The 16,506-nt window shown below is 43.8% G+C and overlaps 1 protein-coding gene across 3 annotated transcripts in view; it reads left to right on the top strand.

Moving 5' to 3' along the window:
• Positions 1-16,506, top strand: part of KIF16B (kinesin family member 16B) — a 243,612-nt gene that overhangs the window by 125,308 nt on the left and 101,798 nt on the right. The gene's annotated exons all lie outside the window — the stretch shown is intronic.

Below are 16,506 nucleotides of genomic sequence, written 5' to 3' on the forward strand. Positions count from 1 at the left end.
TAGAGATCATAACCTAGCTCTGATAAAAGTGTAAACTTGGTACTGAGAGGTTTAAAGGTTACACATTAGTCACAATGAGTGAACTGCAGTCATATGATGGTCTTGACAGAAAAGGGCTGGAATAGTTGTGTAAGGAGAGGGGAATATCCCATAAATAGAAAACTCCAGGAGCTGAGAGCTTTGCTCATAAGTGCTGACCAGAGAGAGTCCAAGAATCTTTCTGCCCCAGATGCCACAGAGGAAAACACCGCAGTTGAACTGGCCTAATTGCAGTACTGGGCAGCCCATAAAGAACATGAGCTTTGGAGACCTTGGTGAGATTTTTGGATCAGGAAGACAAGGAAGCTGAGAAGAGAGCCCACCAAAAACACATGGAAGCTGAGGACAGGGCACACAAAAGACAGCTGGAACCTCACACTTTGCAACTCAGAATACTGGAACAGCAAAAGGAGCTTCCTCAGCCTGTGAGTACACTTCCCCACCAACACCAGGGATAGGAGAAAGTCTGCCTTGTTATCAGAAAGACTAATTGCATTGAAGAGTACCCGTCCACCTTTGGGAAAACTGTGTGGGATGCACAAGTTGCAGAGGATAAGATGATGCCTATCCTCTTAACCAGATTAACTGGGAAAGCCGGACAAGTTTTTAATGATATGGAGGAGGGTGATGGTAAGGTGTATATGAAATTTAAAGAAAATGTATTGAAAAGGTTTGAGATTACCCCTGACACATATCAGCTGAAGTACAGACATATCAAAATGTTTGACAGTTTCACTCATGTTAATTATGTGCATAAAATGTGTAGTTTTCTGAGAAAATGGGTAATGGGGGTTGGGGCGGAAGGTAATTATGAAAAACTGTTTGATCTGATGGCCCAGGAGCAATTGTTATAGGTAAGGCTAAGACTTTGTCACGGATATTTTTAGTAAAAGTCATGGACAGATCATGGGCAATAAACAAAAATTGACTGAAGCCCATGACCTGTCCCTGACTTTCACTAAAAATATCCCTGACAAAATGGGGAGGCAGGTTCAGCACTCACTGCTGCTTGGGTTCGGGGTCCCCTGCTGTGCGTGAGCTCTGGGATCCCCCCCACCTGTGGCAGCTCTGGGGTTTCCCCCCTGCCTACGGTGGCTGAGCAGCTCTGGGGGGGGTTCCTGGACCACCTGCAGTGAATGAGAGCTCTGGGGTCCCCCACGGGGGCTGGGCTGCTGTGGGGTCCCCTCACCCCCTGCAGCAGCTGGGAGCTCCAGGGGGTCCCCCTGCCACGGCTGGGCAGCTGCAGGGTCCCCCCACCAGGGCAGGGGCAGGGTGTTGCACAGGGGCCAGCTGGGAGCTCCAGCCCTAGGCAGAAAATGTCACAGAGGTCTCTGGAAGTCACGGATTCCATGACATAATCTTAGCCTTAGTTATGTGTAGTTATAGATGAGGGAAAAGCAGCCATCTGTGACGACAAAAAAACAAACTAACAAAAAACCTACCACGGTTTTAGAGGCTGCACAAATTGCTGGTGAATAGGTTGAATCGAGAGCCCATGTGGGGCGCAAATCCCAGGGGAAGAAAATCCCCATGTCACCCAGGGTAAGAAGGAGGAGGAAATTGGAAATAAACCTAACCCCAACTTTGATTAAAACAAACAAAAAGCACCCCCAAGGGAGTCCAGGTTTTAAAGCCTTCTACCAAAAGGGGAAGGTAAGTTGTTTGCCATCACTGTGGGCTGCTTAAACTTAAGGTAACCCACGACCCACACCCCTATCTGCCACACTGAGTGCCACTACCATTGCTTCAGGGACAGCATCAGAGGAGGTATTTGGCCCAGTGAACTATATTAAGATTCACCCCCTGGGACCTCCTCACTCAGGCGCAGGGATGCCTGTGGCATCCCAGCCCTGGCCCACTCCACCCTATGGCTTGGTATTTTGATCCGGCATGCATGTAGATAGAGCATGCTCTATTCCAGTGCACGACATCCTTGTGCACAGCAGGAGACCATCGACCCCAACTATACATACAATATGATGGGGGCTAATTTAGCTACAACTAATCAGGAAAGAGATCTTGGAATCACTGTGGATAGTTCTCTGAAGATGTCCTTGCAGCGGCAGTCAAAAAAGCAAACAGGATGTTAGGAATTATTAACAAAGGGATAGAGAATAAGACCGAGAATATCTTATTGCCTTTATATAAATCCATGCTATGCCCACATCTTGAATACTGCATACAGATGTGGTCTCCTCATCTCAAAAAAGATATACTGGCATTAGAAAAGGTTCAGAGCAGGGCAACTATAATGATTTTAGGGGTTTGGAACGGGTTTCATATGAGGAGAGATTAAAGAGGCTAGGACTTTTCAGCTTGGAAAAGAGGAGACCAAGGGGGGGATATGATAGAAGTATATAAAATCATGAGTGGTGTGGAGAAAGTGAATAAGGAAAAGTTATTTACTTGTTTCCATAATATAAGAACTAGGGGCCACCAAATGAAATTAATGGGCAGCAGGTTTAAAACAAATAAAAGGAAGTTCTTCACTCAGCGCACAGTCAACTTGTGGAACTCCTTGCCTGAGGAGGTTGTGAAGGCTAGGACTATAACAGGGTTTAAAAGAGAACTAGATAAATTCATGGAGGTTAAGTCCATTAATGGTTATTAGCCAGGATGGGTAAGGAAGGGTGTCCCTAGCCTCTGGTTGTCAGAGGGTGGAGATGGAGGGCAGGAGAGAGATCACTTGGTCATTACCTGGTAGGTTCACTCCCTCTTGGGCACCTGGCATTAGCCACTGTCGGTAGACAGGATACTGGGCTGGATGGACCTTTTGGTCTGACCCAGTAGGGCCATTCTTATGTTCTTCTGACCAAAGCTTACTATCAGGCAAAATGGAAGCACTTCACCACTTGGGTGCACCGTCACCGTTACCCTCTGGACTTCATCTCCATTCCCTTCCTCCTAGACTATCTTCTCCAATTTAAGCTGACAGGCCTCACCCACTCCTCCAGCAGGGTCCATCTGGCAGCACTCAGTGCCTTCCTCCCTGCTGTGGATGGGTTCCTCCATCTTCACTCACCTGACCACCCTTCACTTCCTTAAAGGCCTGGTCAAGGCCTTTCTACTGGTACATAAAATTACCCGCTGTGGGGACATGAACATTGTCCTCTCGCCCCTCACTAAATTACTCTTTGAACCCTTCGCGACCTGCTCCCTCACCCATCTCTCCATGAAGATGATCTTGGTGGCAGTCACTGTGGCGCATTAGCGAGTTGGAGGCTATGATGGGTGAACCCCCCGCACACCGTCTTCCACAAAGACGAAGTCTCCCTATGCCTGCATCTCAAATTTCTCCCCAAGGTGGTCTCTCCATTCCTCCTCAACCAAAGCCTCCACCTTCCGATCTTCTACCCCAAAATGCACACTTTCCCCAGGGTGAAAACGCTGCATTCTCTGTATGTCCGCCTGTGCGCTGGGCTTCTACCTGCAAAGCACCCATGCCTTCCGGGCTTTGCCCAGGCTCTTCATCACCATCACGGAATGCTGCAGGGGCCAGGCCCTCTCTTTGCAATGGGTCCATAAATGGATCTCCCATTGTATTGCGGAATGCTACCTCCTTTTTCATGCCTCGCCTCCCACCTGGAGCTCTGTCCGCACCTTCACCGCTCACTATGCAATCGCAGCAGTGGTGGTGAATGCGACTGTTGGCCGAGCCATTCTGTAGACTGTGATTTCACGCAAGTCCGCGCACCCGCCTTCACACTGAGCACTGCTCACCACTCTCCCACATCTGGAATCCATATAGGAACCATCACTTGAAGAAGAAGAAGAGGAGATTACTTACTGGAACTGGAGGTTATGTGTGGTCCCTATTTGTATTCCAGTACCTGCCCTCCATCCCCTCTGCTGTGGACTTCATTACTTGTGAGTAAGAGGGATACTGGAGTGGTGTGGACCCACATGGCCTCTTATAGCCTTGGACACAGAAATGCGGAAGATGCACGCATGGGTCAATAGAAAGTACATCTGAACAGTTCTGGCTCCGGCACATGCGCACCCATGTCTGGAATCCAGATAGGAACCACACGTCTCGAAGAATCTTCAGTTACAATAAGTAACCTCCTCTTATTGTGGCAGGGTCAACATGTCAGCTGTAGTTTTCATAGATGTCTAGCCAGGTGCAGATAGAAAAGAGTGCCCTTGGCTACAGCTACTTTTTTAGCATCCAGAAGCAACCAAGAATATAGAAAGTTTTCTTAATTATGAACCTTTATTACAAAAGGCAGCCATGTTCCCCTCATTCAGTGGTTACTGGTATAATCGTCACCTGTTCATATAGCTATATATGAATATATATAAATTTGCTAGTCTCTAACAAGTACTCCTTTTTCTTTTTGTTCATATAGTGTGTGTGTGTGTGTGTGTGTGTGTGTGTGTAGTGAGGCAGAGTAGCGTCCCTCCAGTGCAGAGTGGGTTAGTTTTCCTTGGGAAGCTCAGCTAAGCCCACCCCACATGCAGGAAGTAAAATAGGGCCCTGCGGCTCAGTTGTCACGGGACCACGGAAGGAGGCAGATGTCTCTCACAGAGAGACGAGCCCTCAGAGAATTCCAGGACTGGTAGCGGGGAAGACTGGCAACCCACTGCTCTAGGGCACAGAAGACCCGGGGAGAGACCAGAGGAAGGGCTGCCTGATCCTGAGCCTGGGAGTGACTGAGCAGCACCAACAGAAACTGGTAGGAAGTAGCTGTGGGAAACAAGATTTTGGTCCGGTTGCACTTCTGGGATGCGAGATAGCAATCGCCTGTTTCCTTGCTACCACCATTAAGGCCCTGGGCTGGGACCCAGTGAAGCAGGGTGGGCCCAGGTCCCCATACCCCACCTCATACCCAGCAGTTGTCTGGGCACAAAACATTAGGCCAAGATGCCTGAGACAGTGAGTATTGGTCACTCAGCCCACATCCCCAAAGGGGCCTGAGACTGAGATTGTTTGGTTGTTGCCAGCCCCAGCCAGAAAGCTGTGGGCTATAGATTGTTTGATTGCTCTGCCCGCCCAGAGGGCTGGAGTCCCAGACTGTGGTTGCTTGCCCCAGCCAGGAGGCTGCAGGTCAAAGACTCTGTAATAGTTCAGCCCACACGCTGGAGGCCTGAGCTCTGGACGTTGGCTATTTGTCCTAGCCAGGAGGCTGACGCTATAGACTGTTTCATTGCTCAACCCCCACAACCTGAGGGGCCACAGTCGTAGACTGGGTGTGCACCCCAACCAGGGACTGGGGATCTCTGTTGATGGGTGGTATGCTGGGTCCTCTGGTGGGAACGGGAAATGTGTGGCCGCAAGTCAGGGCACCCCAACAAACTTCCAGCTGGCCTACAAACTCCCTGCAGCCACCAAGAGCGGGTGTCCTAACTTTGAAAGGGAGGAACCCTAAAGTGTGTCTCTGCACATGGTACTGCATGTACACTGGACCAGGCTGTGTGGATTCTGCAGTACTCTCGCGTAGCAGAGTGGAGACTGAGGCACAATTAAATGTGAAGGCTTTTATTGAAATAAATGTGACAAAGAATAGTGCAATAAGTAACAGTAGCCATTGTGATAATTATTTAGACATGTGATTTACTGCTCAGTTTCCAGTGTGCCACAGATTTTTGCATTGATTATGCATAATTATTATAGGTGAGGTTGATGGTATTGCCCATTAGTGAGGCTGCACAACACTGTAAGACCTATTACAAGACCCTGATTCATTTGCTTGTAGCTTTGTCAAACTTTAACTGTTTGGGCTGATATGTTACATGCTGGTTAGAAACTGTCAGCCAGAATAATTCAGCTGTTTATAAGAACATGGTTTGGGAAAACGTGCCCATCTTAAAAATAATTTGGAGACCTTTTTTCCCTTGAAAAGCTGCAGAGCCCCTGTGCTTTAGAGTAGGCACTTAAAATTTGGCAGAGGGATGGCCTTCTGTTAGGACTTTTCCAGTCCCCATGAAAATCTGCCCAAGTCTGGCCAAGTTATAAACCTTGGGAAAAAATCACATTTCATATGCGCTCAATAGATTTTTAGCAGCTAAAAACTCTGGAGATTCTGTCCATATAGCTAGCCTAGGGCCGAGCAGGACTTTCTCTGCTGTTGCAGGTCTGGGCTGTTGTGGGCTAGGCTGTTACCAGGTCTGGGCACCGTAACTGAGAGCAAGGGGCTCTGTCCTGTGCTCCCAGTGTCCTGCCACCTAGGCTCAGGACTGTGCTGGAGGCAGCTGCCACACTGAAGTGCAGACGGGACAAGAGCCAGACGTGGGGGTGGAATATTGAGTAGATTAGGACAAGGAGCCTCAGGCAAGGGAGAAACTGGGCTTGGAGGCTGGCAGGGGAGTGGAAAGGGGGATGGAATTTGGGCCTGGGAGCTGCGGTCTGAGGAGCCTCATACTGGTTAAGGAAGGAGAATGGGATTGTGAACTGGGTAGGGGAGACTGCGTCTGTCAGGACACAGTGACTGGGACTGGGGGCTGAGGCAGGAGCTAGGTGGGAAATTGGGATTAGGAACAAATAAGGCAGAGGGAAGGAGGTTGGGGGATGGTGGTACACTGAGATTGAATGAGGAGACTGGGGAGGGAGACTGGGACTCCGAGCCAGAACATGAAGAGAGGGGCGAGGAAGAGAGAAACTGATTGGATGAGGAGTCAGGAAATGGGGAACTAGGACTGGCTGGATAAGAAGGCTGCGGACAAGGAGCTGAGGTGGGGTAGGGATAAATTGGGGATGGCTAGGCCAGGAGACTGGGTCTGGGAGTAGAGAGAAGACTGGGGCAAGTTACAAGGGGAACAACTGTGACAGGGAGTCTAGGGATGAAGATTAGAAAAGGCTGGGCAATGAGGCTTGATCTGAGATGAGAAGCATGAGGAATGGAGATGGGGCCTGCCAAGGTGAGGAGAATTGGACTAGGACAAGGAGCCAGCCTGAGAAAGAGACAATATTGGGACAAGGAAAGTTTGGAGGGGATGAAGTAGAAGGGGTCAAGCTTGCAGGTAATGAGCAGAATGATCTGTGCCCTCTGCAGCACTTCCCTACCATAACCAGGAATGGAACCCAAGGTTTCTGAGTCTCAGAATTCCTCTGCTGTCAGCAAATACTTGGAAAACCTACTGGCAAAGTATGTGTCTCTTCCCCCTCTAAAGTTCTGCTCTGCACAAAGGATGACAACCTACTACTGCTATCGGTTACTCAAAGAGCTCAAGCATGTAGTAGATTTAAAGGTTCCAATCCTGCTGATGACCCTTGTGGTGTCTGTATGATGCCACACAATGAATTTGTTTGATTTTCAGTTTGCTATTTTAAAAACTAGCTAATTGTACACAAACTGTTAAAAGAACATTATTAAGTTTGTAAATCAAGCACTCAAAATTCAGAAATTCCAGAATTAAGGTTGCGTGGGAATAAAATAATATGTGATCATGTAATTAAGTCTGTATCATAATGCGTACACAAAAGAAGGCCAAATTAAGGTCACACAGACAACCTTAATTCTTGCATTTCCTTGACTGTGCAAGTTTAATTTTTTAACATAGATTGTTTGTGTATAAAATGTATGCTTACTCTTTTTATGCAAACTTAGATTCTGCACCACAATTATGAGGCAAAGATTTGATTCCACAGTAAAATCCACCATTGCAGACTCAGCATTGATAAGGAGATATGGAGGTTATGAAATAGACAAGATGAGGAGCTCTCCATCTGAGCTAGTCATCCTGTTTTGAAAATATATCTGCATGCTTGTAAGGCCCATTCCCACGTGTGTGAAAGCTAGTTAGCCTTATTGTTGGCCAATCCTTGTATGATGATAAGGTGGATAGAAAGCTGGCTAGATTGTCGGGCTCAACGGGTAGTGATCAATGGCTCCATGTCTAGTTGGCAGCCGGTATCAAGTGGAGTGCCCCAAGGGTCGGTCCTGGGGCCGGTTTTGTTCAATATCTTCATAAATGATCTGGAGGATGGTGTGGATTGCACCCGCAGCAAGTTTGCAGATGACACTAAACTTGGAGGAGAGGCAGATATGCCAGAGGGTAGGGATAGGATACAGAGGGCCCTAGACAAATTGGAGGATTGGGCCAAAAGAAATCTGATGAGGTTCAACAAAGACAAGTGCAGAGTCCCGCACTTAGGACGGAAGAATCCAATGCACCGCTACAGACTAGGGACCGAATGGCTAGGTAGCAGTTCTGCAGAAAAGGACCTAGGGGTGACAGTGGACGAGAAGCTGGATATGAGTCAACAGTGTGCCCTTGTTGCCAAGAAGGCTAATGGCATTTTGGGGTGTATAAGTAGGGGCATTGCCAGCAGATCGAGGGACGTGATAGTTCCCCTCTATTGGACACTGGTGAGGCCTCATCTGGAGTATTGTGTCCAGTTTTGGGCCCCACACTACAAGAAGGATGTGGACAAATTGGAGAGAGTCCAGCGGAAGGCAACAAAAATGATTAGGGGACTGGAACACATGACTTATGAGGAGAGGCTGAGGGAACTGGGATTGTTTAGTCTGCAGAAGAGAAGAATGAGGGGGGATTTGATAGCTGCTTTCAACTCCCTGAAAGGGGGTTCCAAAGAGAATGGCTCTAGACTGTTCTCAGTGGTAGTAGATGACAGAACAAGGAGTAATGGTCTCAAGTTGCAGCGGGGAAGATTTAGGTTGGATATTAGGAAAAACTTTTTCACTAAGAGGGTGGTGAAACACTGGAATGCGTTACCTAGGGAGGTGGTGGAATCTCCTTCCTTAGAAGTTTTTAAGGTCAGGCTTGACAAAGCCCTGACTGGGATGATTTAATCGGGGATCGGTCCTGCTTTGAGCAGGGGGTTGGACTAGATGACCTCCTGAGGTCCCTTCCAACCCTGATATTCTATGATTTGCAACTGAGCTTATCCACTGTAATTACTTCCTATAAACTTTATCACAATTTAATATTGATGCTAATTGGAAGACTGTAGGAGAAGATGTAGCATCAAAACAATATGTCAATGGAAGTTAATGGCACTCATGTCATGAAGTCTGTGTCCAAAAAATACTTCCAATCTACACAGATCATGTTATGATGTCAAGATTAGATTGTCATCTTAGGTTACCTTTGATTTAAATGGGCACTGTCAAAATGAATATTGTATACTTAAGAATTTTTTTAAAAAATCTTTAAAAAAAAAAAAAAAGATATTTACCCTCCTTGATGTGCTCTTTCTCCATGTAGTCTTTTCAGCTTGCAGGGTAAGAATTATCCCTGAAGGTCAAATATGTCATGTTCTTGGTAGTCTCCTATGCTGCAATTATTTTTTGCCCTCTTCCTCCATAGGGAAGAAGGACCTAGAGGCGTGTTTTAATTTCCCACATTCATACATTTAGGAGACTTTGTGTTTTTAAGGCTCTTGCAGGTTACAGCTGAACAGGCAGAGAGACCTCAATATTAATTTAAGAATCAAAACTTCCTTTACCATCTCTATTATGCCTTCATCTATCCAGTTCTAACGGTCATTTTCACAGTAAATAAGTATTAAAAATTCATATTAGTAGTTAAAATAAAACATTATTTTAATTTGTGTTCAAAACTTTTTACATTGTAAAGCTGCAGTTAGTGTGTAGCACAATGCACTAACATTTGGGAATACTTTTCCAAAGCAACATGATGAAGATAGAAAAGTATGAAGCAGTGAGAGATGAAGCTCTCTGTGGGGTCATAAATGTAGTTCATATTAAAATTTAAAGGTTTGAAATTTTATATGGATCCAAATCTCTCTTGTCTCTATCCCACCAGCTGGATAGTAGTGGTTTGAAGTGCTCTTTTGCCTTCCATCTTCGACTGATTTCTACAAGGCCTGTTACTTACATGGCCCTTCTCCGGATTCATAACATAAGGGCTGGTAGCTAACTTTACAGTTTCTGTAGATTGCAATAAACAGCTTGTAAGGTCTGGTATCTTGGACAATCAATGGCAGAAGAGCCTGTGGGTTTCTGTTCTCATTTTCTGTGATCGATTATAAATCAGAGTTGCTTATTGCTAGCTCCACTGATGAAGTTGGGTTTCTATTTCTGAGAGCCATTTGAAGGTCATGTCCTGGACTCTGTAAAGTTACCTGTGCCATAGGAGGTTTCATTTTAAGATTATATTGCTCTCTCTGGGATTCTGTCTAAAGCAGCAAGCAGTTTTAAAAAAACAAACATTTGGATTCTAATAGGGCTGTCATGCAATTAAAAAAATTAATCAAGATTAATCACCGTTTTAATCACACTGTTAAACAATAATAGAATGCCATTTATTTAAATATTTTGGATGTTTTCTACATTTTCAAATACATTGATTTCAATTACCACACAGAATACAAAGTGTACAGGGCTCACTGTATATTATATTACAAATACTTGCACTGTAACAAAGATAAAAAATAGTATTTCAGTTCGCCACATACGAGTACTGCAGTGCCATCTCTTTATCATGAAAGTTGAACTTAGAAGTGTAGAATTATTATTATTATTTTAACATGATGAAACAACATAACACTTTAGAACCTACAAGTCCTTTAGAGCAGAAGCAGGGTCTGGGAGACAGGGGAGTGACTACAGGGAGGATGGGGGGGGGGGGGGGGCTTTAACTGCGATTAATTGACAGCCATTGTAATGACCTGAAGTTGATCTTAAAACACTTTGCACAAGCTAGTTTAACCAGCTCTGCTTTCAAAGCAGGTTGATATTATGTATCCTAATATTAAGGAGCAGGTGGAATAGGAATAGGGTGGACAATTAGTCCTACCTTTCTCTTTCTTCTCTAGGTGGAAACACAGCTTTAAATGTAAACACTTTGCTTTTTAGATTCTCATGCCATGTAAATTCAGCCAGGTAGTATAAAGAGCTTTGACTAGCCAGCTTGTTAAACTTTAGTGGCTATTCATGCAGGTAAGATTACTTGCTTTCCTGCTCTTGATGTGTCTTCAGAATGTACTCCTGACATCCTAAGGCTCATCAGAATTACTGTATATGCACATACAGTAGAATCTCAGTTACGAACGCCTTGGGAATGGAGATCATAACTCTGAAATGTTTGTAACTGTGAACAAAACATTATGGTTCTTTCAAAAGTCTAAGTGAACATTGACTTAATACAGCTTTGAAACTTTACAGAAAAAATGCTGATTTTAACCCTCTTAATTTAAATGAAACAAGCACAGAAACCATTTTCTTACCTTGTCAAATCTTTTTTTAAACTCTGTCTTTATTTTGATGTTTAACATAGTACTGTACAGTATTTGGTCTTTTCTTTGCGGGAGTCGTCTCTGCTGCTGCCTGATTGCATCCTTCTGGTTCAGAATGAGATGTGTGGTTGACCAATCAGTTTGTAACTCTGAGTAACTAGGTTACTTTATGACCTTGTAGCAGCACTTGTTTTAGTCTCCGTTGACAATCAAGTTTTGCAATAAATACCTGGATGCAGTAAGTATACATCCATTCTTTTTCTTCTGCTTCAGAAGGCCCCGGGCTTAAATGTGGGTCTTTGAAGGCTATCTGCAAGTCCTCCTTCAGCTCGTAAGCAGCTCAAGCCCTTTTGAAAGCTATACCCCTCCAGAACCAAGGCTACTGAATGAACATGTCAGTTGATCTTTGTATGAAAGAATAAAAGGTAGTTTGGGAGCGGGGGAATTAGCTACCGTTTAAAGAATAAAAGCTTGGGAGTGAAGTGAACAGGGAAAGAAAATAAAGGAATGAAGTAGGTAGAGAGGAATACGTAGAAAGTAAGAAAAGGAAAGTGGAAGGGAGAAAAGTAGAGAAAAGATACAATAAGAAAATACAAAAGAGGAATGGGATATAGTATACAAAGACGAAATACAAGAGTAAGGGGAAAATATTAAGATGGGGACAAACTTCTATTGCCTCAGTGAACAAAAGAGATGAAAGATGTAAATTGCTATTTTTTTAAAATCGTACCTTGTCAACATTGCAGTTATTTAACTGTTTAAGTGTTTGGTGCATTGGCATGACATTTCATGTATTAACGTTGATACTGCAGCCCAACTAGACAATAAGACAAACCAAAAGTGCAAAACAGGTAACAATTGCAAAGTTAGTGCATTATTATGAAGGCAATTGTCATCTTTTGTGGCCCTAAGGATTAACATAATTGAATGTGTTATGTACATTTAAAACTGAGAATTACCATATTGCATTATAAAAAAGCTCTTTTAAATTAAGTTTTTTCTGTACCAGAGCCAGAATTTTATCTAGGTTTACTAGTATGACAGTAATGTAGTCTGAATTAGTGATTAAAAAGTTCGACAATTGCCAACAGTGTTACTTGAGACAGATTAGTCTATCCAAAACAGGCTATAATTGCATTATTCTAGATACCACTGTGTAGTAACTGTTGCTAAATGTTGGCTGATTACTGGAGATTTCTGTACGTTTTCTATATAAATGGGTCTCTCTCTTTGTGGTTTTCATACCGTGAGAATTTTGTGTGCCTCACAAAGAATAACCTTTTGTATAATAATGCAGTTCTCTAAGGAATTTTTAGGGATTCTTTTAATTCAATTATGATGCCTTCAGGCAGGGTTAGTTTTACTTCTGTTGTTCTGTAAAATGTTGTGCCATATTAAATAAAATTTTGGTTTAATGTCCAAAATGTTTTGTTCTGCTTATTTTCACTCTTCGTCTCTTATTCGGTATCATTCAACACTACTTCAGCTAATAAGCTGTGGGTAAAAGAGAGCTTTTGTTCATAGATTTATGTTGAAGATTTCACTTGAGAACTTTGTGTAAGTTATATTTTACTATACCTTTAAAACCACTTATGAGAAACCTTGGTCTTGCCATAGATTTAGCTTTTTTTTTTTTTATTAAGCATATACATTGGGGGTGCTAAACTAGTATGGTAACATCTTTGTAGTCTTGCCAGCACTCGGTCTTGCCTGCATAGTTGTGCATCTGTAATAGTACATGTTGTGCTGCCTAAATTAAGCTATTGGAGTATTGTGCTATTAGAATTGACTTAATTTACTCTGCAGCATGTCCACAATGTAAGTACTTACAAATTTGACACGTACGTGCATCCGACAAAGTGGGTATTCACCCACAAAAGCTCATGCTCCAATACGTCTTAGTCTGTAGGGTGCCACAGGACTCTTTGCCGCTTTTATCTGGTATATAGTATACCTAAAGTCTTATTTTTTTCAGGGATAATGATGTCCATTTAACTCCAATTAAATCAGATTAAATTCCATTGTGGGAATTGTGCAAAAGAACAAAGGGCAGTTTTTATCCTTATTTTAAAGTTTAATGTAGAATTTCTTCATTTTGATTATACCACTTATGCTTTTAATACCTAATGTATGTTAAGGAAATATAAGGATTTTTTCACTGAAGAAGAAAATTGGAAAAAGAAAAGCAAGTTACTGTGCTTATGCTTGTAAAATTGACAGTGACATGAGATGGTAGTGGTGAAATTTCTTTTAATATACATTCTATGCATTTCAAGCTAATTTTAGTAGTTTAGTTTCACCTAATACACTCCAAATGCTACTAACAAATAATAGAGGATGTGGAAACAAACAGCTATAAATCATATAAACTTCAGCTGACCTTTTCGTTGGTCTCTCTTGGGAAATTAATAGAGCCAGAGCATTTTTGAAGGGTTCTGAGGGAGAAAGCTTTTCCTCTGATGGATCACTGAGTTGATGGTTTGCAATTCTATAGTATTCTTTTATCCTTAACCATTGATGAGGTGGCCTATATACACTGCCCTCCCTGGCTTTCCCTTCAGAGTCATCAGGTTCACACATGGCCTGCAACAACTGAAAGAGGAAGGAGATGGTGAGAGCTAGAACAATGATAGAAGTCTCGGAGGGAAACTGATCAACTCTCAAAGAATTTAAAAACTCTTATGCAGTAGTTGTGGGAAGGCAAGTAGAGGTTCTTTGCAAAATCCTTCCTAGAGACAAAATTCTCAATCAGTTTTGTTTTGTGTTGTAGACAGCTTGGTGAATTCTGGGTGTGTCCACCTGAGTGCTGATTTGAGTACTTTCTGTTGAAAGGAAATTGTTGTTTTATGGTGAAATTGCATTCTGATTCAGGCCAAAGTTGGTGTATCTTTGTCACGAGGAGGCAAATGTTACCTCATCTCTGCTTGAGTTTTAATCAGTGGCACTCTTGACGTGTACTGAAAGTATTGAGAGAACATTAATCCATGTCTTTACTAGTTGCTGAAGGCCATAAGGGAAATGCTTACCCTTTTATTGATGGAAATTATCAACATTTCCTTTTGAGAGAAGCTGGCAATCTGATGCATTTAAGAGTATTTGGTATGACCTGTGCTCAAGAAACCATCACAACTCCTTGTGGTAAAGATTACTGATAAGTTTGTTGCAAGATAAGTCACAGTAGGTAGATGTCTCAGAATTCTCTGACCCTTGTCTGGGTATTAACAACTACTTAGTGATACATGAAAATCAATACCAGATATTCAACTGGTTTAAATCAGCCTAGCTCCACTGAAATCACCAGTATACCAGTTTACACCTGGCTCCAAGTATTCATGCTGGTATTAGGTCTCTTAGCTGTTTTTGATATTATTGACAACGAGGTTATTTTGACGTGCTTTTGATCTTGGTAAGAGTTGATAGTACTGCTTTAAGTGGGCTTGTTCCAAAGAGGAACTGCTCTTCTACTGATAGGCTGCTCTTGTATGAAGCTCCCCAAAGTTCACTTTTGTCCTCTCCTTTGAATAATATGTATACGAGTCCACCAATAAGGAATCATATGGTTGCGTTGTTGTTTTTAGTATGCAGTATAATAGCTGTATGTAGTATGACCCTGACAGTGCAGTTGAGTTCCTTTTCCAAAGTCTGGTTGAGGTGTGAGAGTGGATAAAAGTTAACTGTCTGAGGCACAGTCCTGGTAAACAGAGGTGATATGGAGGAAGGCAATGAGAAATATGGCAAATTTATGTCTGTCCGTGTCTGGCACGCTTCCCAACTGTATTATCTGTGTCCGGAATCTGATAGTCTGGTTATATTCCTAGTTCTTGTTGGATGGTCATCTTTTATTGGTACCCAAGGCAACTTTTCACTTTTTCATTTTTTGAAGAGGTTGTATCCTTTCTTTCTGTGACAGACTACACTGTTGTAATTCATGCTTTTTATTACCCCGACACTAGACTAAAGCATTGTATTTAACCCCATTTCTGAGCTAAAGCTAGAGCAGAATATGGCAACATGCCTAAGTGAAGTGTCCCATCAGGACCATATCCATCCAGTGTTTCGTGATCTGCTCTGTCATCTTGTGTGTTTCTGGATGGAGCTCTGGGTGTTGTCATTGATCTATAAAGTGCTAAGTAGCTTTAGGTCTATCTTCTGGAGAGACCTCTTCTCTTCCTGTACCATATTACTGAAGTTGAGATCAACAGAGGCCCACTAGTAGACATCCCCTTAACGTGAACACAAGTGGCTTATTGGCGAGATAATCTTTGTGAGGGTTCTGTTCCTTTGGAATGTGTTCCTCATCTTGGTCTACAGTAACTCAAACCTGTTGATGTTTAGGACATGCTTATCCTCTTTAATGGAGCTTTTGAGAGTGAGGGATGATTAAGGCTAAGATTTTGTCATGGATATTTTTAGTAAAAGTCACAGACAGGTCACGGGCAAAAGAGAAAAATTCACGGAAGCCGTGATTTGTCCATGACTTTTACTAAAAATATACCTGACAAAATGGGGATCTGTGGGTCCCCACGCTGCCTGAAGCAGGCCAGCTGCGCAGGGGCTAGGATCCACCTGCAGCAGCTGGGGGCTACAGGGTACCCCTGCCACCTGCACCACCAGGGGTCCCCCGCTGCCCATCGGGGCCAGGAGCTGTGGGGTGCTCCTGCCTCCTATGTTGGCCAGGAGTTGCAGGGTGGCCCGTAGTGGTCGGTGGCTTGGGGGATTCCCCCGCTGCCTGAGGTGGCTGAAGGTTCAGGGATTCCCCCACTGCCTGCAGTGACCGGAGGCTCGAGGGTCCTCTGCTGGGGGCTCAGGTGTACCCCTGCTGGCGGCCAGGGTTCTTCCACTGCCCGCAGCAGCTGGGGGCTTGTGGGTTCTCCCGCCACCTGGGAGCTGGGGGTTCCCCACCCCCCACAGCAGCTTGGCGCTCCGGGGGCCCCACCAGAGGTACCGGGGATACCCTGCAGCTCTCTGCCCCCACTTGAGGTGGGGGGGGGGACCCTGGAGCTCCTGACCACCGCAGGCTGAAGTCACGGAGGTCGCTGGAAATCACGGATTCTGTAACTTCCACGACCTCTGTGACTAAATCATAGCCTATGGGGTGATACCTACAGAAAGTGGGATTTGTTTTAATTCGTTTCACAGTCATAAAGTTATGTGTATGGAGTGTTGTGCAGTTTGTTGTTGATTTCTACTGTATTTAAACTGATTGATATAGGTGCCTAGAGTACAAGAAATCCAGTTTTTTTAGCTTTTTATTTAAATAAAAAATGGTAGATGCTTGCTATATATTTTATCTTCCAATTGCACCT

Source organism: Lepidochelys olivacea (assembly GCF_965140295.1).
Source record: "Lepidochelys olivacea isolate rLepOli2 genome assembly, chromosome: 3".
NCBI lineage: Eukaryota > Metazoa > Chordata > Testudines > Cheloniidae > Lepidochelys > Lepidochelys olivacea.